The sequence below is a fragment of the Cephus cinctus genome, unplaced genomic scaffold, assembly GCF_000341935.2.
Source record: "Cephus cinctus unplaced genomic scaffold, Ccin1 Ccin1_scaffold1371, whole genome shotgun sequence".
NCBI lineage: Eukaryota > Metazoa > Arthropoda > Insecta > Hymenoptera > Cephidae > Cephus > Cephus cinctus.
In genome coordinates this window covers 151,902-177,432 of record NW_014333774.1, presented here as the reverse complement: position 1 = coordinate 177,432, position 25,531 = coordinate 151,902, and the positions used below count along the sequence as shown (strand labels likewise).

The 25,531-nt window shown below is 41.5% G+C and overlaps 1 long non-coding RNA gene across 1 annotated transcript in view; it reads left to right on the top strand.

Annotated features, from left to right (window-relative positions):
- The window catches only part of LOC112495157, a 143,346-nt gene that overhangs the window by 72,855 nt on the left and 44,960 nt on the right, over positions 1-25,531 (top strand). The window contains exon 6 of the long non-coding RNA XR_003061449.1: positions 24,840-24,966. This is a non-coding gene — a long non-coding RNA (uncharacterized LOC112495157). The remainder of the gene's footprint in view (positions 1-24,839; positions 24,967-25,531) is intronic.

Genomic DNA, 25,531 nt, shown 5'->3' with positions numbered 1-25,531 from the left:
ATACTGACAAGTAATAATATTTCGCATATCCGTAAAGCCTGTCTTTACGTAAGAAGGCAAAATAAAGTAAAAATTTCGCAAATTTCAAACGAGCGAATAATATACCAAAAGTAACGATACTGTCGTTCATTGAAAACTATGCTGATACGACAGTCTGAATAGACGCACAGTCGCAGGGGTAATGAATTCTTTATGCGCGATATCGAGATCGAGATTTTCAATTGTTTTCTCGTTTTTCATTGTCGGGGTCTCCCTTTCGCTTTCCATGCAAATTTTTACCCTCAAGGCTGATATTAAAACCCCGAAGAGAATGCCATTTTTTAATATCGAGAACAGTTGCTTGATCACGGTCTGCGACGAGCTCTCGCGATATCTTTACGCTCCGATAGACAGAGATTCTCTTTGTACCGACCTTTTTTCCTTCCTCCGCCTTAAATTTCACCTTTTATCCAGACATTGTATACGCCATTAAAAGAGTCTACCAGAAAAATTGTCTTCTTATCTCGATACGTATACATACCTATACCCATAACACTGCGTCGCACAGCCACGCGATTAAAACCACTTCCCTTATATTCTATTCCAACAGCATTAACAGAATCGTGATTATGCATTTCTCTTCCATTCGCATTTACGCGCTGAAGTTACCGCGAATCGTTGCTTATCTATTAGATAATTGTGCTAAGTTATTTCGCGACAGAATACAAGCCTCGTAGCAGCGACTTAATCAGTCGTAGATACAGTAGCGGCGTGTTAGCCACAGTGAAGCCATGATATAAAGCTCATCCGACATAATTAATGTAATTAATTTAATTGCATAATACATCGCACCGCACCGAGTGCACCTGCATTGCACAATATCGCGCATCCCTCTAATTTGATATATGAAAAAAAAAAAATTTTCCAAAATTAACACTCCCCTTTTATAATACCAAGACCGTACAGTGACGTTACACCAGTAGGGAGAATACGAATAATACCTTCGTCCCCCCATTAAATTTTTAATACCTTAAAATTTAATATTAAGTAACCATTGTTAATTAATAAAAATCCTGTGAATCTAATTAATTAAAAGATTTGTTATACCGTGCTAATTGCTGTATTATTCGGCAGTCTTCATGTTTTAGCGAAAATGGAAATTCTCATTTGTTCTTCCCTCTCCTTTCCTGGCTGATATCTTTTTCTTTGATACTCAATGCCAGGGGTACCTCCTTTCTTTGAATTTTCTATAGCGTCGATATCCGTCTGCAACGTTCTATGGCAAGAGAGAACTCAAAAGGATTGTAGAAAATTTTCAGGCAGTCGTAAAGGGGTTCTGTAGGGGGAGGACGGGGGGAGGCTGTAGCAAGTCAAAGAGGATCGATCGAGATCTGCAAAATTTCACAGAGCAGAAAAGCACTATAGATAACCAAGTACAGTCGGAAAGGCCATAATCGTGACTAACTGTACTTAAGAGCTGCGACCGTGTAATATTGAAAATTACTTGCTATTGTTGCGTCTCATAAATGATTCGCGTCATCGAATCGATTCGCCGAGTACACACGATTCGAGCCGAACAAAATTCTGACCTGTGGTCTGTTGTAAGAAAAAACATAAATAAAAACAGTTTTGTTGGTTGGTTCGAAGAATTTCACTTGGATAATACATCTGCATGCTTTTATAAGAACTTATGCTGATGACTTTTTAATGACCAATATTGTACAGTCTCGCAAGAAATTACGACTGTTTCGAGTAAAGCTTAGGTGACTGTAGCTATGGTCTATGTTGGGTTTTGCATGCACTCGCAGTAGATGCAGCGAACTGGTCTCTTGGGGAATCCTGTCAGACTTCTATTCCCGTTGTTCCTGCAACTTTTATTCATTGCCATTTCGTTTTGCAACATTTTTTTTTCTTTATTTTTTTTTCTCATGCGCCTACCAAACGCGAATCCCCAATTTCGAGGCAATCGTAATCGCCAAGTGCAATGCCTGAATTGTACAGGTCAATTTTAGGTCGGCAATGATTTTTTTTTTTTTTTTTTTTTTAAAAGACGCGTGGGTAATTAGGTGGCTGTATGTCAAGAAAAAAAAAAATATTTGTATGTATCTTTAAATATTTTAAGCAAAAATTATACATATGGAGATCGGGTACTCGGTGCAGTGTATGTAAAAAAAAAATATATAAAAATTTTTTACAAACTCGCATACAGTGGTGTCAAATTTTGTATATGTTTAACATAGGAAGGCATGCACGAAATAAGGGGGATAAGTCAGGTTATATAAGATACTGGTGTTCTTACTTTTGCGTGAAAGAATGAATAAGACGAAAAGGACGAACGAAACACGGTATATATGCTATACGACACTTCGCATAAAGAGTGGCCACCTTAAACCAGCTACAATATAGCCTAACTTAATTTCCACGTGGCGCATGCGCGTAGCGCGGCTCCGTATGATTAACACCGAGCAGACACGCATCTTCCTTCCTGGTAAAATCCTGCAATTAAAATTGTGTAGACGTGGAGGGGGCAGGATGAAAGGGCAACACCGGGTTACATAAGATATATAGCATGTGGCAAGTATGAAAGATGCAAGAGAAACCATTATCTTAGATGCACCCTACGCTTTTGATACGTCCATTTTCTAAATTGACTTTAAGACAGAAAATCAGCCCCTAAAAAAAGTAGTAGCACCATTTTCTTGTAAAAAAAAAAAATTTTTCAAAATTTCCAAAAAATCCCCAAAAAAATCACCTGAATAATTTGCAAAATTTATTTTAAAAAACAACCATACCGCTAATTACCGTATAACGACTCAATCTCGGCATCGCTCCAACCCACCTGACGTCGGCGTCCCGACGTCGGTATAGTATATGGGTACAAGAGTGTAAACGACACTGTTAATAGAAAACTTGATGATCCAGAGCGGTTAAACGGCTTACCGCCTGAAGTACTTTCTTTTCCATAGCAGTAATGAATATCACCAAGTTGATGATCTATTAGGACGAAAATGGGTCAATTAGAAGGTTCGCCCGAGGCGGGCGTCTGCTATGCGCCCGAATTCGGATAATGATGTTGGCCCGTTTAATCTCACCGGCGGATAGGGGTTTTGGGATGATAGCGATAATAAGTCACACGATGCTCTCGAAACATCATTACAGGGTCCGTACAAGGTAGCACACGTTGGTTTATCAGAGGGTAATTTTCTCGCCGATCCAAAACTGCGTTTAATCGTTAAATGCGTATATCGGACAAACTCGTAGCTTATATATTTTTTAATATGATCATACACAGATATATATATATATATATATATATATATATATATATATATATATATATATATATATATATATATATATATATATATATATATATATATATATATATATATATATATATATATATATATATATATATATATATATACAAAGTGCCGTAGCATGTACGTAATGCACGTTAGCTCCATGCATCCCGCAACACTCGTGCCTTTCATTACGACTTCCCCTTAATGCAGTCGTCTCTTAGTTTTGAGTAGCGTAAAGATTTACGTCTATTAAATATGGTTGCTTTTCAACGCAAAGTGCTGCCGCGACTGCTGGCTGTGCACTGCTGATTTATATACGCTAGTCAACTCGATTTCGTTTATTTCCCCTAACCTCGTCAACGACTACGAGATAGAAACCAGCCTTGCAAGTACGTGGCCGAAGATAATGCCTCTTTCTCCTGCTTGCTGCTCACTGAAGTATCGTCCGCATTAATATTCACCCGCGTCTATAATACCTACGTGCTCACTACTCCCAGCCACTTTCAGCGTAGAGCATTGCGAACGGTTTAGCGGACTTTAGCCGCCTTCGGTAAACTTTAACGCTTCGCCGTGTATGCTGACAGAATATAGTCCACAGTCCGTAACTGTACTAATTTTTATCTGCATGACACTCAACGATATTACGATTTTCTCTGGGTAAATTCTAAGGGATGATATCTTACAGCAACCAACTGCCGACTGTAATCTTGGTTAACAGAGCAATCTGGTATCGTAGGTTATTGTTTAAACGAAGTTAAAGAATCGTTATCGGCACGACTCGGTACGCGCCTGTTATTGCTCTGATAATTTTAACCTGGAGATTTCTGGAAATAGCACGAAACCCGTTTTATCCGGCCTTCAGGCAAGTCTGCGATATCTTGCGAATATTTTTTCGCGAGGGAAAAATGCAATTCTAAAAACAACATGGCGGCCCAGTGAAGACAAAAGATAAGGAACGAAGATCTTAAGAAATAGTAAGAAGCTGCGTCGTGGAAGAAAAGAAAGTGGTGATCTCTTGTTAGGGGGGGGGGGGGGGGGGGGGGTTAAATTTTATATCGTTCAAGAAACTCGAAGCAAGCGTCATTGTAGATGGCGGTAGAGGCGGGTCAGCCCGTAGGACGATACAATCGTGGAAGAAACCTGATACTTGGAGGTCTTAAGTGGGTTGCTACTTCTACGAAAGTGGCATATCGTAGCGACGAGAGAGAGAGAGAGAGAGAGGAAAGAAAGAAAGAAAAAGAAACAATAAGAGATAGAGAGAGATAATAAAACAAGTAAAGAAGTGAGTAGCAACGTGTAAAAGATCTGCAAGGATTTCTTAGCGCGGATTCTTGAAAGGAAGAGAATTTAAAGAGGTCGCTGGGGGGGTCCAGGAGATTTGGCGAGAAGGGCTTCCCGAGGGGGGGCGAAGGAGGCTGGCTGAAAAGTCCACTCAAGGACAGTACGTATTTTAAGATCGGACAATTATCCCAGAAACAGTAGAAACTTTAGCGCTCTCCTTCCCTTTTAAAGCTTTAAGCTACATTTTCTTCTCGTTGCACTCCAACTCCTGGAGTTCTCCACTGTAGGGTTGTTTCACCCTATCCCCCCCCTCGCGCCACCCTCCCTCGTACTCCAGGCTTCCCATTATAGCCTCGACAAATCTAATTAACAAAGTCGTTTACTTATCTAAATGGATTCCGTAGTCGTTCGTTTTACCGTGCCAACTCGCTTTCGGCCATATATGGCTCCTTCGTGCTTGCCAACATCTAATATGACTGTACCTATTAATTAATTGCACCGTCCCTGGATAATTATAAGGCTCGCCTCTGAGCTATTCTCGGGGCCTGAGTGTTTCAATGATATTCGCATGTCGTTCCGAGAGTCACGATGAAAAATACCAACCCTCCGGGCATCGAGCGTAACTTAAGGGTTTTGTAGGAGAAAAATTTACGGAATTTTACTCCTCTCTTTGCTGCATAGATGCGCCCGACCTTTGAGTGCTCGTGCTTCATTAGAATTCCGGAATGCTTATTTTCCTGACAAAGCTCAGTAAAAGCTTCTTACGTAATTCTCGTGCATCCTTTATGGCGTTAAAATTTTTATTGAGAAAATTGTAACAATTTGTTTTTTATCTTCTTGTCATTTTTCGACAAAAATTTCTACCGTAATTCGTGGACGGATTATATGCGAAAAATGCGTCGACTCAGGTTAGCAGCGTCCACTTGATTTGTATGACACATTTATATGCCGACTTCAGGTAATACGCTATTACTCGAATAACCCTATATAGGTATGTTGAGTACGATAATATTGTATTTCCTTCAGTGTATCGCACGCGTGGTACACTAATGAGAAAGTACTTTGGCGTTTTTGGGTAAATGGGAAATATACGTAATAATACGTTAACCCTCTTGAAATTCTATTTCATAGTATTTCGTATGTAACTCGAGGTAATAAAAGGGGTTGAGACTTCTTTTTAATGATTCTACGATCCTTGCACGGCAATACTAATTATTTCTATTCGTAAGATTATCCCGGGACACACGCCCGTCTCTGTACGGTAATGCAGGGTGTATCTGATGTTATCGTAATTGGTTTACTCTATGGCTATTACCCATACAATACTGTAAATATTAGGAATTCGAATTCGATGGACATTGGCATTACGTTGCCAGGTGGTTTCGCGTAATACTATTACGACTGGTAGATGATAGGGCAGTATCATTACCACTGAATAACCATACACTTATATAGCTACGTATTGCGAAAGTTTAATTTCCGCTATCGTATCGATTCCCATAGTAATTACGATATTAACTCTCCCCCTCGTATTCCTCATCGTTAATAAGCTCAGCAACGACACGAACGAGGGGAATGAAAAATAATCTACATTATCTCCATTCGTAAAAAATTGTTGAATCCAAAAATTCAAAGAGTAACCAACCTAAAGTTTTCAGATGGAAGCGTATGAGTAAATGAAATTTTCAAGAGAGCGACGCCTCAAGATAAAAAGAAACAAAAAATCTAACTGGATGGTATGATAGAATTTTGAAAAAAAAAAACAAAAAAAAATTAATAAAATAAAAAAAATCTCCAAAATACTTTTTTCTCGTCTTTCGCGTTATACCTCGCGTCTCTGCTACGTGGAATAATTTTTTTGAAATTTTCAAAAATAACGAACCCAAAGTTGCTATTTCGCAATCAGGGCACACGAGCAGGTCTGACAACCTTTAGAATTTAATATCAGCCCCTTTCGCGGGCTTGCTGTCTTATCGAAATCGCATCATCCGTGTATACGTACATATGTGCTTGAAAACAGGCACATTCGTACACGCGTATGTCCGGCCGTCGCTCCATTCGCGTTGGATGAATTATGTTCGCAACGCGTGTTGAGACCACACCCCCGGCCCGACTTGTATCTGCCGAGCATTATGTTATACTGGCTGGTACACATAACTGTACGCGTCTATTCGAACGGGGCGGCCGGGTGGTGCCGTTAAACATAGAACGCACGAATAAGAGGTCACCTATACAGACGGTGGTACCACGCCATAGCGTACGTACCGGGTGACTTTTTTTATAATATACGTGTTGGGCGCACGAGTTGCCTCGCGTTGCTCGGGGGGAAGCGTGCGGCTTCTCATTCCCTGAGTCATAAATAATCTCGAAACATGAATATCAAAACACACCACCGTCCCTTTCCGTCCTCTTGGTATAGTGATGATGACGCTAGTGGTGGTGATGTTAAACTACCCCTTGTATACGGGGGATTTCTTAGTGCGCGTGCACCCCACGTTTTGGGGATAATTAGGCTCTCTTTTTAAATTTACCGCCAGACTTTCATTTTAATTTTCTCCGCTACGAGGAGGGGCTGTACTCTTACGGGGTTCTAGAAGGTCCTCGCTCGTTTGCTGGTTTACTTTATACTTCGAGATCTTCTTTTTTTTCGTTTTTTTTTTTTTTGAGTAATTTCAAAATTACGCTCAGATCATTGCCGAGCGGCTGGTAGAAGGGATACTCTTACTTGGTAGTCCTTGGTTTGACGATGAGAAACTATCGGAGCTTTTATTAAATGCCGCTTCGCGTGCACGCTAATGCGTTATTTTTCAATCGGACTATCCCTCGACTGTCTTCAGCTTTGAAGATTAAAGGTTGGTTTCGTCGTCTTTGGAAAAGTGGTGAGGTAAACCTGGATAAGGTATGGACGATTTTGTTTGGAGGTTTTTTTTTTTGGGGGTAATTTTTTGGTATTGATCAAAATTTGTTTTTTTTTTCCGTACGATGTCTTTTTAATAAAGTTGATATTAGCGATAATCTAAACAATCGTATGCCATTGTAGGTCTTATCTGAGAATTGATTTAATGTACAAATTTTTTTTATCTAATAACACAATTTTCTATCTATTTTCTATTCTGTCCGTAAACGAAGTATACGGGAATGTCGATGAATGAAAATTGCGAGCCAGATGCAAATATCACGTGAGTCGAGGCAATGAAAGTTCAGGCTTCCTGGTCAGATCGTGAAGTTCCGCCGAGGTTCGAGTGGTACTTACAATTAGTCAAATTTGCCCGCGAGAATAATTGCGGAAGTCTTACGTAAATATAAGGAACTCTAGTCTGGCTTATCGTAATTGTCGATATTTCGTTGGCTATATGTTTCGGTCCCGCATTGTATGGTCGAGGGGCGTGAAATAATACTCGATGTACTGGGTGGTAACGTTTTACAGGGGTTCGCAAGACGAATTGATTGGAATCGTGCGAAAATTCAATTTCATGGGACTTCCGGTGAAAATAAATGAAAGGAAAGTAAAAAAATAACATATTGATGGGACGCAACCGTTTAGTAACAAGGTATATACGTGTATATAAGTATACTCAGTTACCCCCTTATTACTTACAGCTGTATTCGAACGCTATACCACCGGTGGTTTTATGATTTCCGCTTCGTGTGCATACTGCTTGCTTGTTTAACCTACATAGTAAAAAAAATAAAGTAACTAAGTTTTCATTGTGTTTCCCTTTAAACGAGTCTCAACGGTACAATGTAATTCTACCAGTTTCACGGAAAGACAGAATCTACTGGGTTTCGTAGTACGGCCATACTGCGGGTAAAAAATGATGATTATATCGTCATGATTATATTTTGTTGGAAACGCTTGGCCGATTGTATGTTAATGGTACATTAGAGTATGCTAGTAATGACCATATTAAATCATAAAACAAATTGCATATTTATATCATTTTGGGAAATCTAAATTTTCAGATTGAGGAATAGGTAAGAAGGATATTTTAGGTGATCGTTATAGCGGGCAGACCCAAACCCCATTTACCAAATCAAATGGTTTGACCAACCCCTACGACAGACTAGGTCACGCAGAATGGCATTGTTATTAATTGCACCTGCAAATTAAAATAATAGTATCAGACATGCGAAACCTGGTAAGAGCCCATAGTTGTTTATGAAATATTTATGTACGTCAAAAATTACCCATAGTGACCAATATATACTTTTGATAATATTACCATAATTTTAGGGTTTCGTGTAAAAACGTAAGTGATTCGTACGAGCGAGTATTGCAGGAAATAGTGTGCATATCGCTTTTAGGTTTTAGATTAAAATAATGGTTTGTTCATTGTTACATGGTAATGCTGGGGCTTCGGTCTGGCACTAGGAAGGTAATCGATCGACGTAGAAAATAGTTGCCATTCGTTCGCGGTATCGTGAAAAATAGTTTCATTCATTTTTCCAGGTACAATCAATTTTATTGTTATTGCCATGGAATTTCGAGACAACGACCGTTACGCAAGAATGATTATCGATAAATCTAAAATCGCGTGGCTGGAATTCGAAGAAGTGTAGATAGCAAGGTATTACATTATTTTACCTAAAAATCCCAAAAAAATCGTCAATACCTTGCGAGAGGGTATCCAAACCATGAAATATTTTAAACGAAGAAAATATTTGAGTCTTGAAGCTGCGAGATCTTAAATCCCATAAATCCCACGCAAGCCCCGATCGAACACCATTTCCAATGGACCATCAAAATTAAGATGCGCAACGATTCCGCAAAGTACGAAGAAGCATAACGATATAAAGATAACACAAGCGTTCGCAACCGAGTAGCCGGCAGTAAGACATAAATTGGCAGATACCTTAGCGCGCGTATTTAATAGCAGAGAGAAGAGACACAGGAGAGGAAAGAAAAGAAGAGAGAAAGAAAGTAGAAAAATAATAAAAGTCACCCGGTACCGTCTTGCCTTCTACCCCTTTGTGCTGCTGGCCAATCTTCGAAACTCATACAACTTCCCCCCTGATTCCCCCTGTCACGTGGTACTAAAGTATTTCAAAGTCCGCCATTGCTCCCTTCCGAGTTTTAAATACTCCAAGATTCCAGCCAGTGTCAACCACCAGCACTGTCATCCGTTCGAGCCCGGTGCTGCTTTACTGATCGTACCCTATATCTATACACATATGTATATTGGCAAGATCAATTTCTTCAGGAGTTCCATAACATTTGTGGCAGATTAAGCCGTCGGAAGACAACGGTTATATATTCCGAAGAAACATGATATCAATAAAATATCGTCCAAGGGGCCGAGCGAGCAAGCGGCCACCAGGGAGTTGCGTCCCAAAGATCGTTGAGGCTGTCGCCTTACGTTCTCACCGAGGGCCATTCCGAGCTGAGTTCTCTTGGAAAGAGGCTGTTAGCCTTTCGCCCGACTGGCTCCGTCACTTCGTGTAGGACCCAACACGCGATGTACAGCTCGTCGCATGGGTACCGATATCCAGGGACGACATGGGTTCCCGGATCGCGTTTCGGGCTACCAAGATTCAAGAGATACTCAACTCAATTATTTGCAGCGTTACACGTATGATATAAGCGCCAACCGCTTCACCTTCTTCATCGCCATCTTACACCGTCGCCTTCTACATGCTCCGTAGGTTCTGTAGATACTTTTGCTCCCTTCGTCCAAGGCTTCCACCGTAAGCTCGTCCTCCTTCCTCCGCTTGGTCTCCTCCGGCTATTCGCAATCGCCAACGCTGATCTTGCACCGCGACACGTCCCACCCTCGTCTTTCGCATCTCGCACCTCCATTCTCTGGATCGTGTTTCGTCCTTCTGTTCTCACCGGCGAATTATATTTCCGTCATTTTTATTCGCCGCGTTTACTCCACATTCTTTTTTTATCGGATTCTTGTGTTTTCTGAACAAGCTCGTGTTTTTTTTCTCTTTCTACTGACCCGGCTAGGCACTTCTTGAATTTCTTTTTGGTTCGGTCAACTAGCGCGGTTGGCTATTCTGATCTAGCAGGATCTACCGGAATACTTCATAGGGTTTCGGGATCGGATTTCGGGCGTTGAAGATCTTCGAGATGTCTTACGCAATTCTTTGGTGCTATTACGTTACCTGGGCCTCGCGTGAAATTTTTCGTTTCACTCGCGTATGGGAGACTCTGTGCAGCATAGAAGTGAGCGATGACTTAAAAGTTTCTGGGTTTTTTAGCTTGATTGAAGTAGCCGAAAGTAGTTTTGAAATTTGTAAAAAAAAAAATTCTTCGCTCAGATCTTACAAAAAATTGATTCCTTACCATGTTAGTTATTTCCAATGAGTCTTTAACTTTAATATCCGTTCCTTGTGTTTCTCCTTAGAATTTGTATGGTAAATAAATGTACTTTGTGCGTCTGTGCTATTTTGCGCCTTTATGGATTAATATACAGGTCGTCCGGTAATCTTACACACAGTCTGCCTACATCTCGGAACTTATAGTCACTTATATCTTAGCCAGAGGAGACGTAGCTTTACTGCAATTACCTAGTGTAACAGTGATGGATCTACGTTAAGCTACAAGAGTGATGTACATTGTACTTTCGCAAACGCATCAATATCCATTTGTCCTGTCGCTACTGTGGGAACAAGGCAGGACGTCAATCAATTTCATTATCACCATGGTAATTATTAAAGGAGAAAAAAAAAACGAAGATCTTAGAGATGCTGATTTTACAGAGGTTTTCATCCCACTAAGTATACAGGGTTATTCAGTGGAAACGCGCCAACTGAAAAACGAGATCATATGACAAAACAACATTCAGGTGGCGCGTTTGGGCTGAATAAACCGATGTATGAAAAATATGAAGATTTTCAAAATTTAATCGCACACGTAAATGCGCGATACGTGATAGCGAATGATCGTCAATTCGTTGACCGAACAAGTCGCGCTGATACCTAATTGATAATTACCCCGATTCGATTAACGAACCGTGATCGAGTCGTGTAAAGTGACAGCAGGGTACCTGTCACCTACAAAGCACGAGGAACCCTCAAACTGAACGATCGAATCGGATTAGAATGTAATCGGTACTCTGCCAATTGGTCAGCCGGTGCTTTCGACCAGTTATCGGTACTCTCGGCAGTTTACTGTTTGACAGGTATTATCAGTAAATGCGCTTAGAAACTGTGCAAGAGGATTTAACGAAGTTGACTTAATCCCAGACTTTCGCCAAGCAGGATTAACACGGGGGTTCACTTTCGTTTTAATCGATAGCTCAGTGACGTATGATAAACTCCAGCGAACAGTCGATCAGATAGAGTAGCTTATCGACGCCACGGAGTTTGGGGTCTTTCGCAGTGAATTCGATATGAATGATGTAAGACGAGAAACCGTGACTGGTCAACGTTCCTGACGTCGTTTCTAATCACTTGTACGTATTCGGAATCCGTATAAAGCAACTCGTGGAATTGATAGTGGATTGTCTCAGGATCTAAACTTGCGGAGCAACTATCCCAGGTCGAAAGGTCGGACTCAAGAAAGACAGTGTCAATGGGAGGTCAGCCACAAAACCCAAAGTTCAGAATGTTCACAGCTGGAACTACCATCCTGTCCTACCCGCGGTGTCCTTCGGCAACTCGTACCCTCGTTTCTCTGAATTTGGACCCTAGCAGTCTCTCCTTGTCCCTCTCTGGATCATCAGCATGGCTCCGTCTCCCTCGACAACACCTCACGACCTCTCAGCCTCTTTGCCTCTTCCACCAGTATAAACCCTTCCCTGCCCGTTTCATTCGCCTAACGACTACGTTGAGTGATTACACTACAGTGGTTCCGAATTTCATAATAATTAATTAGAACTAAGTTCCGTGATGCCTCGCCGGGGTCACACAAACGAGCTATGCCCCGCTAATGACTCCAGGTTGTTAAACTTCGATACTTATCTCGATTTCGTTCAGCCATCTGCGATAAGACCTTCGGACGTGAATTATACGAGTATGATTTTGCTTTTGCCAGCAGATCTTAAAATTCACATGAATTTAGTACCGATCGTTCACTGAGGTCTCACTTGGACCAGGGTGACAGGTATCCCTTCTAGGGCTACACGGACTGGATGAAAGGCTGGATGATTAATTGGTCATTAGATATACACAGGAAGGATTTAACGAGTGCATTGTTCCCAGGAATCCCATCCACACCATAAACCCCTTTGAGGTTAAATTCGTTAATTCTCTTGGCCGATCGACCTGCCATTGGCCAGATTAAGTCTTTCGGAAAAACGAACCGCCCGATGACAAGGGCTGGGGAGGATCGATTCCTACCGCTGAGCTTGCGATAAGTGCAAGGATCTTAGAAGCTGCAGAAGCCTCGGTAACGCCATGGCGACTGCTCGAGGACGTCGTTAAGGGCCCTCGAGGTCCTGCTCCATTCCCAAAGCACATTATGGAAAATTTAACGCGGCTATTGTTTGCGTGAATTTGAGCTCGGCCCATAAAGTCCTTTGCTCCGCGGTTAGTAGCCGGGTTAGGTTATACAGCCCTTATTCGAACGTACCAACCCTTTAATGAATGACTTTGGTATTCGGGAGGAAAACCTGTCCTTGAGATATTTCGTAGGGTTGCGCGATATGAATCAGCACGGGGTTGAATGGGTACCCCGACGTCATACTTGTACTACCATAGCCAAACGATTCCGTGTGGCACGTAGGTAGGGCACTCCCTTAAACACAGAGGACCACCCTTACTCAAACGAAGGGGACACTGCTCCAAGACACAACGGAGCCACAGGACTAATCAAGATTCGCATTATCGCGAATGCGAACCGCGTGATCCCCCATGACGAATACCCCGGGTTGGTGCACCGTTCTTCACAATGGGACACCCTTATTCAGTCCCATCCCCTAACTCCATATTGCACAAAGGTATAAACCACCAACCCATGCATCCCATTCACTTTTCTTCGTTTGCCCGAGGTTCACACAAAGGGAGCGCAGGCCCCTTTTTTTCTACATTCTCAGCGCGTATCAGGGAGATTATATATCTTGAATGCCGAAGACTCCGCGGGTCGCGCATCCTTTCGCATTGCGTAAATGTACCTCGAGAATTACAAACCAACCATTTTCGCACTGGTTTTCTACTAGACGGAATTGTTCCTAACTTTTTTCCCCCTCAGACACTGTATCATTTGCTAAGGGTGGTTTTTAGTATAGTTTGTACAGACAAAAAAATGGTACGAGCTATTCAAGAGATCTGTTCGAGGGATGGAGACGATATTGTTATTATTTTTCAAATAAATAGATCAGACTGTATAATTAATTTTTTACGATTTTTTTAAATAATTATATCAGACCCTTAATTAAGGTACAACCGTTATGATCGGACTAAAGTCGTTTTACGGATATGAATTATACAGTGTGTACAATGTCTAAAATAAGGATGACCTGCTATTGGAAAAATGAAAATTATTTATTATTTATTTAAAGAGGAATTATTGACCTTTTTTTTTGGTACTCTAATCAAAACCGAATTCCACGTGATGTCTCGGGTAAAATTTGTTCAGTCATTTTTTTTTTCGTTACCTGACTCAGAGACTCGAGACGTTAAACCTTATGGCCTATAGCAAACGATCCATTCTGGGTTCAATTCACTAAGACGAAATCTGGCTCTGGTGTAATCTCGTCTTTCTAGAATCTATAGCTATAAGAGAAGAGTATGTTGACTTGGTCATCCTGGTCATCCCGGTCATCTCAGGACGTCTCATCGAAACGCGAGGCTCGTAAAGTCGGTGCTTAAGGAAACGCAATCATAGCAGATGAAACGTTGACACTCTCACGAACACCAGTTCCCTTTTACAAGGCTCTTATCCCTCGATGATAAGCGCTAATGCACTATAGCGACTGTGTCAACGAATCTGATTGATTATCAGTAAAAACCACACGGACGGCAATTCCGATATATCCAAGAAAATCGTGATTTTCTTGTCGGAATTTTCGTAAAAAAAAAAAAAAAAAAAAAAAATATTTTTGGGTTAATTCAATCTGCGAAAATTCGCGATAGGGATGCTGCGTGATACTTACGTAAAATTTTTGGTGTTATAAAATTTTCTAATTAAATAATAACACGTGTTACAGAGGCATGCGAGTAAATTTTCCTTGCTTCGTTGAAATTACTGATGACCCTTATCAACGTACGCGTTAAGTAACACAACCAATTTCGTTGTAATAAAAATGCAAAGGAGTTCGTAACTGGAGCAAATCCCATTTACACTGCCGTGCACTGGTATAAGCTCTTATGCGCACGTATCCTCATGTTTCCAATCGCCCTGAAGCTTCGTTAATACGCTGCGCTATTCGCGAACGGTGGGATTATCTTTAATCCCTCTGGTTTTCAAGCACCCTCAATAAATACAGAGCGAAAGGGGTTGAAAGTCAGGAAAATAAAATTTCTAATTAGTTCTAATATTTTAATCGTATTAATGGCCACTTTCGACAGTCTCTCCGTAACGTGGATAATACTTTTTTTTTTTTTTTTTTTTTTTCATAAAATTTAAATAAAAAGAAAAATCCGGAAAACCCTTCCATCCCTGAATCTCCAACGACTTCAAAAGTGCAGGAGTACCCGTACTTTGATATTCCAAGTACATTTACGTACACGCATGCACACGCTTCGCGTATGGAGATACCAAAGAAGGTTCAAAAGCATCAGATAAGAATGAACTTAGCAAAGGGCTTTTTGCATTAACTGTACGAGGTCCTCGTTGAATCAAACGCTTGTACGTTGACGGTGGGCGGCGAAGGGTGGTTTACGAAGGGTAGAAACGCGGGTGGATGATACGAGCAAGGGGTAGGAGGCGACCAAGGCAGGTATAGGTAATGTACCAAAATTGCTTTACCGTCGGTCCATTTACGGAGATGAAAAGCACTCTGTGCCAAGTATACCAGTAGCTGAAGCCGGGTTCACAGTCTGCAGTGAGAAAGACCATGCTACCCAGCCCAACCTGGCGCGATGAATACAGTACTGACTGCTACTCAATCCCCCGTCCCAATCTTCACGTTGTGAACTAGCCTTTAGCAACGTGGCGACTCTTAGGCGAAATTCATCCGGTTCTGTCAGCCAGTACGAAATAATTGCTCGGCCTTGGCTACTCCTGTAAAATGGTTAAGGAACGAAGTCCGCGCAGTGCCTGCAGGAAGTACGGAGTCCAGGCTGATAAAACGATTGGACGTATCGAGGCGATGGGTTCCTTTTGAGATTTCTCGGGGAATGCGATTCTCGCCAAGAGTGCTGCCCTTTATCTTAAAAGCTGCCAATTCCGTTTGGGCAGCGAAGGCTTTACGGGGTTTTCTCGCTTTGCTCGGATGGCCGAGATGATGCGACGGCGGCCGGGCGCGCTCGAGTGGGACCGGGGGGGTCCGGGGACACCGGGAGCACATTTGGCACAGGGCACTGCGGGAAACTGGGAAATGGCATTAACATTTCCATCAAATTCTTCCGTGTAATAAAACAATTCACTGCTACTCTTTCTCCCGGTCGTTTATTCACTTTCACGTTTCCCCCTATGGCCATTCTGATAGAGCCGAAGCCAATGAGCCAGATAGAACAGCAGCAGCAGCAACAGAGTCAAGGGATAGGATAGGCACTATAATCTTTTCGAGCGAAGACAGCCTTCGCCACCCCTTATGCTTTGCCAATTTTCCCGGGTATCCCCATGGGTTTTTTGATAATATTCGACCGAGCCAAACGCCGTAACGTCGATATAATTGATGGACTTTTTATTTAATTATACCATAGACGTATATACTCGCATCTGTTTACTCGGGTACGTATCCGTCTTTGATATTCCTGTGGGACTCGTTTTCAGCGACGGCGAAACGATACGGATAGTTTTCGGCTCGGATAGTTTTTAATCGGTCGTCGGATCAATTTTTTTTTTTTTTTTTTTTTTCAACGGTACCTATCGCTTTTGCCACCCGGTATACTTGACTCTTGGCTCTCCGCGGCAATTCACGGAGGAAATGAAAGCGTGGCTATTTATCGGCGAAATATATTGACTCTCCAATCTGGAATCGTACGGCGCGACGGAACTGGCCAATCGTCGACTATCAAATTTAATTTCATAAAGTGTCACCCTACGGGTTCGGTCAATCCGATTTGTTTGAGAATATGGATTCAAATTGTCGCGCTGGATTAATGAACCGAGCCATTTTTACTGCTGCTCGACATTTCATGTTTCACAATGGCCGAGGGGATTGCCCGCGATATTTAATTTATTTAAACGCATCAAATGACATACTTCATTGCAATTATACACGTGCGCTAATTAATTATACTTTAATTCATTCTTTACTAGACTGTATATACCTTCCAATAATAATTTCAAAAAATTTCATGACTTTTAATTATTATTTTACACTCAAATTACAACAGCCTCGCAAATCATTGTTGTACTGTATATCGTTATATTAGGACAATACGATTGTACCTATTACGTATTATAACCTGCAAGTATCGATTCCTAGTTTCCACGCTGGTAAGCTTCCAGTCGCCTTTTAAACACGGTTTTACGGTCGGGCATTAAAGTAAGGCTTTGTTCCTTGGAAAACTCGACGAAAATAAAAACAAAATCAAATGAACCGACTATAGGTATTCGTTAAAACGAGTTTAATTCGCCAAACGAGAAATAAAGCCTCTCCGTCTGTTGACACCTTATTTTATTGCTGAACTTTACGTCTTATTTCCTCTTACCTTTTTTTTTTTTCGTATTCATCCCGAAGAGCCTTATTGGCAGGTACTGCGTCGATGCAATAAATATTCGCAATTTCGTAGATTTAGACATTTTTAAAATAAACGATAAAAATATATCCTGACCCTCGATTAAAGCTGCGTTAAAATTAATTAAAGAGAGGATGAGCAGGGGGGGGGGAGATATAAGAATGGAATTATACCTAGGATCCGTTCTGATAAAGTATCTACGTCATAGGTATCAATCGTAATTTCAATCTGTAAGGATTATCCGGATAACCAGGATAATCGATATTTATACCGCAAGCACAGCCAGGAGACGTAATTCTGCTCGAGGGGAACTTTCAGCCTCGGATATAGTGATTCGTGATACTTTGTAAAAATCCCATAAGCAACTATACGGTTATGGCATTATGCAATATTGTACTTGTTCCAATATCTGGAAATAAGTGAAAGGTATGGCAGATAACAAAAAAAAAAAAAAAAGAATATCGTAGTACAATGAAAGTTCAGTACTTGGTATTATGCATAGAGTTCAATATCTATTGTTTATTATTACTGATATAGTTACGTCATAAAATTATTCTTCATCGCATCAAACAGATGCTTAGATATATTTTTGCATTACATTTTTATTACTAATACTTTTTATATCATTTTACAACGAGTTACCGTCCAGTCGTTGACTGTTGATATTAATTATTTAATAAACAAATTTTCGTACAAATATTTTTTGTGTATACAATTTATATAAGAAATTAGCACAGTGTGTTGATCACTATTATGATAGATCTTAATTATATCAGAATCATGGAATGTAATCTCACGCTATTTAATAATACGATGAATAAGCTTCCCAAGAAAATCCATTGGATTATAGGGAAGACTGGTGTAAATTGAAAGGCAAACAATTTATATATCATAATTAACGTTACCAATGACTTATATAATTTTATTATGAAATTTTAGTACTTTTTTTTTCAAAATAACATTACGGCTGATCGGACAATTATAGTTGACTAACTCCCAATAGGTAGTAGATTAAATCATTTTTTTTTTTTTTCATTTTATAGCGTGTTTCCACTTACAATGGCCTTCCTCCCCCCCCCCCTCCACACGCATAGGTTCTGTAATGAAAATTGAAAAAAAAGCAGTTTGCATGGTCCAGAGCGTACCTATTGTGAAATGACATTTTTATCAATGCACGATGCATCCGCTGTATGCAAGATCAATATACCGTATCGCGAGTCGATGAGTCTGCCGAAAAAAAGTGGCTGTTACGTAAGCTCACGTGAACCGTATTGCGTAGACAAAGAATTACTGTTTATTCAAACGGTGCACCGCGCGTTGAATTACATACTCGAGAAGAGAAGGAAAAAAGGAAGAAGAAAAAAGTGCATCACGTCGCAAGGGAAGAGTATATAGATATAGGGATGATACGAGGGTTGCTGAAACGCCTGGGGGTTATTATTTCATGGAAAATCATCGTCACAGGAGCATCGAGTTCATCGTCCCGTAATTCCACTTTCTGCAGTGACTGCTTGTCCTGGTAAAAATAGAAATAACAGACACGCCGTACATGAGTCCAGTTATCTTTATTTTCGGCAATATCAAAACTCAGGCAAAGCGTATTGTATATTTTCAAAAAAAAAAAAAAAAAAAAAAAAAAAAAAAAAAAAAAAAAAAAAAAAAAAACGTTCAACGAATCGTCGTAAGACCATTTTGAAAATTATTTTTCCCACGGAGCAAAAGGAACAATCGCATAGCCGTTAAAAAGCAATTTCCAAAGACACGCGGAGTCGCGTGAATACGTCCAACGATTTCGCGAAGGTAAAGAGGATACCAAGAAAAAGAAAGAAAAAAAAGTGAAAAAAGAGAAATAAAAAAAAGAAGAACGAGACGCAAGATGGCGAAAGGAGATAAGTGACGAGGGTGTCCACTTTGGTGAAAAGTGTAGGCAATGATATTCGTAAAGAAGGGTCAAGGACTTTATGGTCGTCGCAGGCGGGACATAAAAATCTATCAAGAGACCCTTTTTCCGGAGTGCGAGATCGACGTCGGGGGCTTGATGCTATAGGGTGGGTGGCGGAGGGGGGTGGCTGCTCGAAGGGAATAAAACCGCCGCGAGCCAGACAGCCGCGCAACCCTCCGCCGCAACAAGCGGTATTGACGAAATTGATTGCGGAGGGTATAACCGAATAGGAGGGGTTGCTGCACCCCAGCTAGTTCGGTTCCTCGCTAAAACGCAAAAGGGTGAGAAAACATTGTTACTAGCAGTTACTCTTGGTCGTGCGAGTGTCCCCCGCACGTCCCGCGCGTGTCATCGCCTCGGGGCAGGAACGACGGAGGATCCGAAGCGAAGGGACTGGCTGACAGGAGCTACCCTTAACCTCGAGGGTTGTTCCTTGAGGGGTAGCTTGGATATACACGTACATGGACACGCATCAAAATAAAAGTGCAGTCTAGGTGCACCGGTGCGGGAATGCACTCGCTTGCACTTCTTAGAAACTTTTTCAACCCTGTTCCGCGATCCTCCCTCTCTAATGCCACCCTACCGGGATAAAATATCCGAGCCTTCTAGACGACCGATTTATCGGTCCAGTTAACAGAACGAAACTCCTTCGAGCGGATTATCGTAATTTCCCCGCGGACTCTTCGCACCCCCTTCGTACTTCAACAGGGCGTATAGATATACACGTAAGAGCCCGACATCCCGTCACGTTCGCTTCCCGAGATTCTTCCTTGTAAAATTCTAGTTCACCTTCGATATTCGCTCGTCGATTCCACTCGGCACTTAGCGATAATGCCCGTATTGAAAATGGCCTACTCGACGTTCAAAACAACATAGTTAAATATCTCTTCGCTACGGTTTGCTTAACAACGTCGAACTGTTATCCCGCTGGATAACGTCGGCTAGACTATTTTCATTTTCAGGCTCTACTCTCTACTGGATTCTAGCAACGAAAGATTTTCCGATCCACGTTCGGAGTGATGGGTATAAAGGAAAAAGCCAAAATACTGACTTTATTTAGAATCTTCTTAGGCTACTTCATTCTCGTTATCGCTATAGTTTCAGGCTTCTTCTCTATCGGGCAATTACCATTCGTCTTCTCAAGTTGGGTTACCTGCTATCTTGCGAATAACAGTAGTCAGAGCTGCCCACGAGATCCTCGTTCAACCTCCTGAACCTTCTGGACCATAGAAAGAGAGAGGATCGATCTCGAACCAAGGAGCTATACCTCAGGGTGTGAATACAAGAGAGAGAGAGAGAGAGAGAGAGATCAATGTTTACTCGGTCAGTTATTGATGCGGTGTCCCACTTTCGGTTCGAATCCTGACAGTTTAAGTGATTTTCTCGGTTTATACGTAATTTCGAAAGCTCTTGCGTCCCTTACTTGGCTGATCTAACACCCTTCCACCGTACCAACCAACAAGGGTGCCACCAAATACTCCAACCACTCTTTGCCTCTTCCAACGACGGAGTTGGCTCCGAGCGGCAAGAACTTTTGAGCTATGTCTTTGGCTAGAAACTCCCAAAGTGCTTTAGTTGCTTTAGTTGCGACGCTCCAACTTACCTTTGCCGCTCTGTTAAATCTAACAGTATGATACCTACGGCAACAACGGAACCTGTACGCCCCGGCTTTCAGGGCTTCTATATTTTACCTGTTTTACAAAAGCACTCGTATACGGGATACGTACGGAGGCGTTCGCTACCTTCGAATAAGCTCTCGAGCTGTATCGATTGGCTATCGAATATCGTTAGCAATCGAACGGGTCACTTTATTCCTTTACCTTATTCCGGTCCTTCGGCGAGATAGTCCTTGCGCGTGAAAAATGCTCACGTAAAACGATAAGAGGCTAAAGGTCAATTCCCGTAAATTCTCGTGAACGTTGGGATAGGTCAAAAACTACCCATGCATTTCGTTCACCTAGATATTCAACGACGCCTTTGGATCGCTACTAGGATAAAAAATGGACCGAGACGTTTAAAAGTTCTTTATAAAATACTCGTAGCTGACTCCTTTTTCCTCCCAGCATCCCTTGCCAGGTTTCTCGAATCCTGAGTGTTTTCAATCTTACCCACAGTCTACTCAGCCATCTTTTCTCGACTGTAATCCTTTATCAAAGGGTGACTGAGTCGATTCTATTTGTCAGCAGTGTCTCGCCCCCCCTCTCTCTCTCTCTCTCTCGCACTATCAGCTTCACCCAAGAATATCGTGGGATCATTATCGGCTTTGAACTTCCCGAAGTACAATAGTCCCTCCCCCCTCCCTCCCTCCCCCTATCGGCTTACCACCCTTTTGCCTCGTCGATTCTGCGAATGGAATATGAAATCAGAGTTTGATATCCGCCAATAAAAATCACATCGCGAGCAAGTAGAGCCCCCCCCCCCCTGCTTACAGCGCGGAACTCGCGCAATTGACCCTAAAGGCCACTCAGATCGAATTCGCCCTTTGAATCGAGCGAGACGTTTATTGCCGAGTCTCGAATTTCAAAACCACCCTGTATATACGTATATACCCAGCGAAAGGAATTCGAGCGAGAAAGTAGAGAAAGTCCGATATTATAGACGACTGTATCAAGGAATCCGACGCGGACAGCGTCGCTGTGTCCTGCGAAAAGGACGGCGACGTCTTGTGTCCTTTTTTCTCTCTTTTTTTTTTGTTCACTCTTATTCCTACCCTTGCGTCACCTACTCCATCCTTCTTCCAGTCCGACTCGCCTCTCGGCCTCTTTCTCCGGCAGAAGGACATAAAATACCGACGGCTATTCCGCGGTGTAGCCTTTCATATATTCCGCCAGTCCTGCCGCAGAACCGCAGAGCCACCCCCCTACCGAACCCTCGTGCATTTTTCTTATCGTATTTCTCCTAAAGGATCGGACATTATGGGTTTCGGAAGCGGGCACTACATTAGAGGGGGGAGCCACTTTCTCATATTTACGACACGTGATCTACGGCTGTACGGCCTTTGTCGTGCGTACGTTGGGCTTTACCCAAAGCCAAACAGTTGTCGCAATTCTTTTTTTTTTCTTTATTTTTTAACCCCTTTCCCCACATTGTTACCCAACAAAAGTTCTCGAATTCTAGCACGTGCTTCGTTATTTCCATTGCTTGAGTTCGCTAAGCTAAGAAGAAAGTCGATTCGAGCGATTGTCAATGTTTCTTCGCGCCACGTCGACCTAAGGTAGAAGCTTCTTATTCTTTATTTTCTTCTTCTTCTTCTTTCCTTTGCCAAGTACATATTTGTACTTGGAATTATGAGCATTACGAATACGTAAAGTTTTTAACTCGGCCAAGTTGCTCGCGTTCATTTAAATGTTATTTGTACGCCATGAGACAGTGTCGTACGCGAGACCTTCTTTTTTTGTGCTTGGAAAAGTCTTTTTTTTTTCTTTGCTTTTACGAAATAAGGTAACTGCGCGAAAACGCGTCAGCGATGGGTGACAAGGATTTGCTTTAAGGAAAATCCAAGTGTGCTTATTTTGAAAATCCACTTTATGCCATCGAGTCCGGAGGTAAAAGTGCATTAAGTGCATCCTTGCTGGGAACGGAGAGGAGATTATGAATGATTTAAAAATAAAGTGTCTCAGGTGAATAACATGGAAAGAGAAAGAAAGCTGGTTCAAATAAAAACACAATGGACCGGATTCGCTGAGATATTCAATTATACTCGAAGAAGTTTCTCGCTGTTGCAGATCTCATTCGTGCATCAAGGTGCAATTGTTTTATATAATCCCACTGAATTTTCAAGCTACGAGAAAAAATGTCATTAAATTCATAAAAACGTCAACCAACAATTTCCACGATATCTATAAAAAAAATCATCTCAACGCATAACGTACAATTTAAATTACGAACGAACCGGCGAATTTTTCCAATTTTCCAAAGTGCTTCGCTCTTGTGACCAAAAAATAGTAAAGTCTACGACGAACGCCCAATTGTCCATTAGCACCACGAAATTTCAATTCGCACAATTTTCGTTTTACGTTAACACCACAGCATCCCGCCGTAGCAAAAGTACCGCGGCAGGAGAGAAATAAGAGATAGAATAAAATTCAGGGGATAAAAGTCAGATATAAGGGAATGAAAAAAAATTTTCAAAATTCAACTAATCTACCAAAGAGGTCTGCCAACTCTGCTATACAATAATGTAACACCGTGTATACCACATATGTAACATTTCTGTTTCCCCATATCCACTCCCTTCGAGCCCGACAACACAATAGCGAAAAATATACGTTTTGTCTACCCCCTTGAAATTTCTGTTATCACGCTTATCACCCCGCATTAAAAATTTTCCAAAATTGATCCGACGCTTCGATAATTATTCGTACCCCTTGTCATCGTTCAATCCCCATTCCCCGTCGTCCCTTAAATTTGAATCTTTCATATTCCCTGGAATTCTTAAACGTTTGTTTGCCAAACAATTTACCAGAGTATCGAACGAGAATCAGTCCCCGATAAAACTCCCGGTACGAAACACAGGCGCGGCAGGTCGTTTCTACGGGGTCGTAACTTTTCCATCTTCATGCTTTTCTACAGTGCTTTTCACAAGCGATAACGTATATAGGTAATTGCTTTTCGAAAATACTCCACGCGTAATACACGCCTACCGTCCACATTAACCTGCCGTTATATACATATATATACTCGGTTTTACGCATATGTGTACATACGTGCTCATACGCGTATCCCCAGATAAGGAAGGAGGAGCGGTGTATTTAAGTAGGTTTTATCACCCTTCCAACGTAATTTGGCCATAGCACGCAATACCCAGAGCCGTTGCTGGCTCATTTCTTGGGATCCTCAGAAAAAAGGAGTCAGTGGCGCGTCACTAAATATAGCCGGGGCTTCCATACGCTGCGCCTTAGTATACAGGACGAGTATTATTTATCTTTTACATTATTACGAGCCCCAACAATCAAGTCCTTTTTCTCTTGATTACTTGCTTCCTGTACACGTGTTCCGCACTGCCACGATTCACTGCACTTTTGCACCGCCCGGTCAGCGGGATGGACGCACGTGGAAATCAATTGATTGCAATATTTTTCGACGAGCAACAACCTGGAGATGATCCTGATAGATTATTTTCTTTTTCCTTTTTTTCCTGTCCTCAAAGATAATCGGGCGAAACGATCGTACGTTGTTTGACGTTTGAAAAAATATTTTTTTTCGGTATCGAAATATAATGGTAAGATATATGTATACAAAGAAATTAGGTGGTCCCCTTTTGCATACGTGGAAGAAAGAAAAATAAAGATGTAACACCAGCGTGGTATTATTATTCGTTCGTGAATAATAGTACGCGTGGAACGAGACATTTGTAATTCTCAAGATAATTTCGTAATGTCTGTAATGCAACGGTGCATCGGTGCAACGTGTAATTTGAATGTACAGCTCCGGCAGCGTGATGTTTGGTAGTTTTACGAATATAATAATGGGTAGCAAAATGAGGCATTACTTTTTTTTTCTTTTCAACTAATTTTACACCAACATTGTTTTACTTTGAGTTTCCTCTCAAGCCCCGCCACCCTTGCCCACCTAGCTATCTATTTTTTTTTTTTCAGAAATCCCGAAACAGTCAAAATATTTCATCGTCATCCGATATCTATGGATCTTGGCGGTAAAACAAGACGAGAAAACTCTGAGGCGATCTACTCGGAACAAGATATCCGACGATTACGTAGATAAGAGGTGCGTGTAAATACACGTATAAAGCAGAAAGCAGAAAACATATACAATAACGGTAATAAACAGACAAGAAAAAAAAAAACAAAAGAATCTCTCGACAAGCATTAGTATAACAATAATATATATATAATCAGTATAATAATCATATAAAGCACACAAAAAATCAAAGCTATAAACAAAAAATTAAAATAACAAACAACGACAAACAATACCGTTATTAAGTCACGATCGATCATAAAGCTCGACTTTCATCAACGATTCGTGAGCGTCGTTCGCACGTGAAACGGATAAAGAAACATTGTCGTTGCATTGCGACAATGCCCGAAAAAGACATAGGTATGTATTTCCAGAGCCAGCAGGGGGTTTTGTATTACAGGAAACGTTCGGCAGCGATGAGGACCAGGGGGGGGGAAGGGATGGGAAAGCCGCGGGGGGTTCGCAGCGAAAGGAAAGAAGAGACAAGAGGGGTTGATACTGGATGCAGCCACCGAATCAGCATTTATCACCCCAACAAGCCGGCTTTTAATGGGCTGTTCGAAAACTGTGCGAAATAATCGGAGTTTTGTGA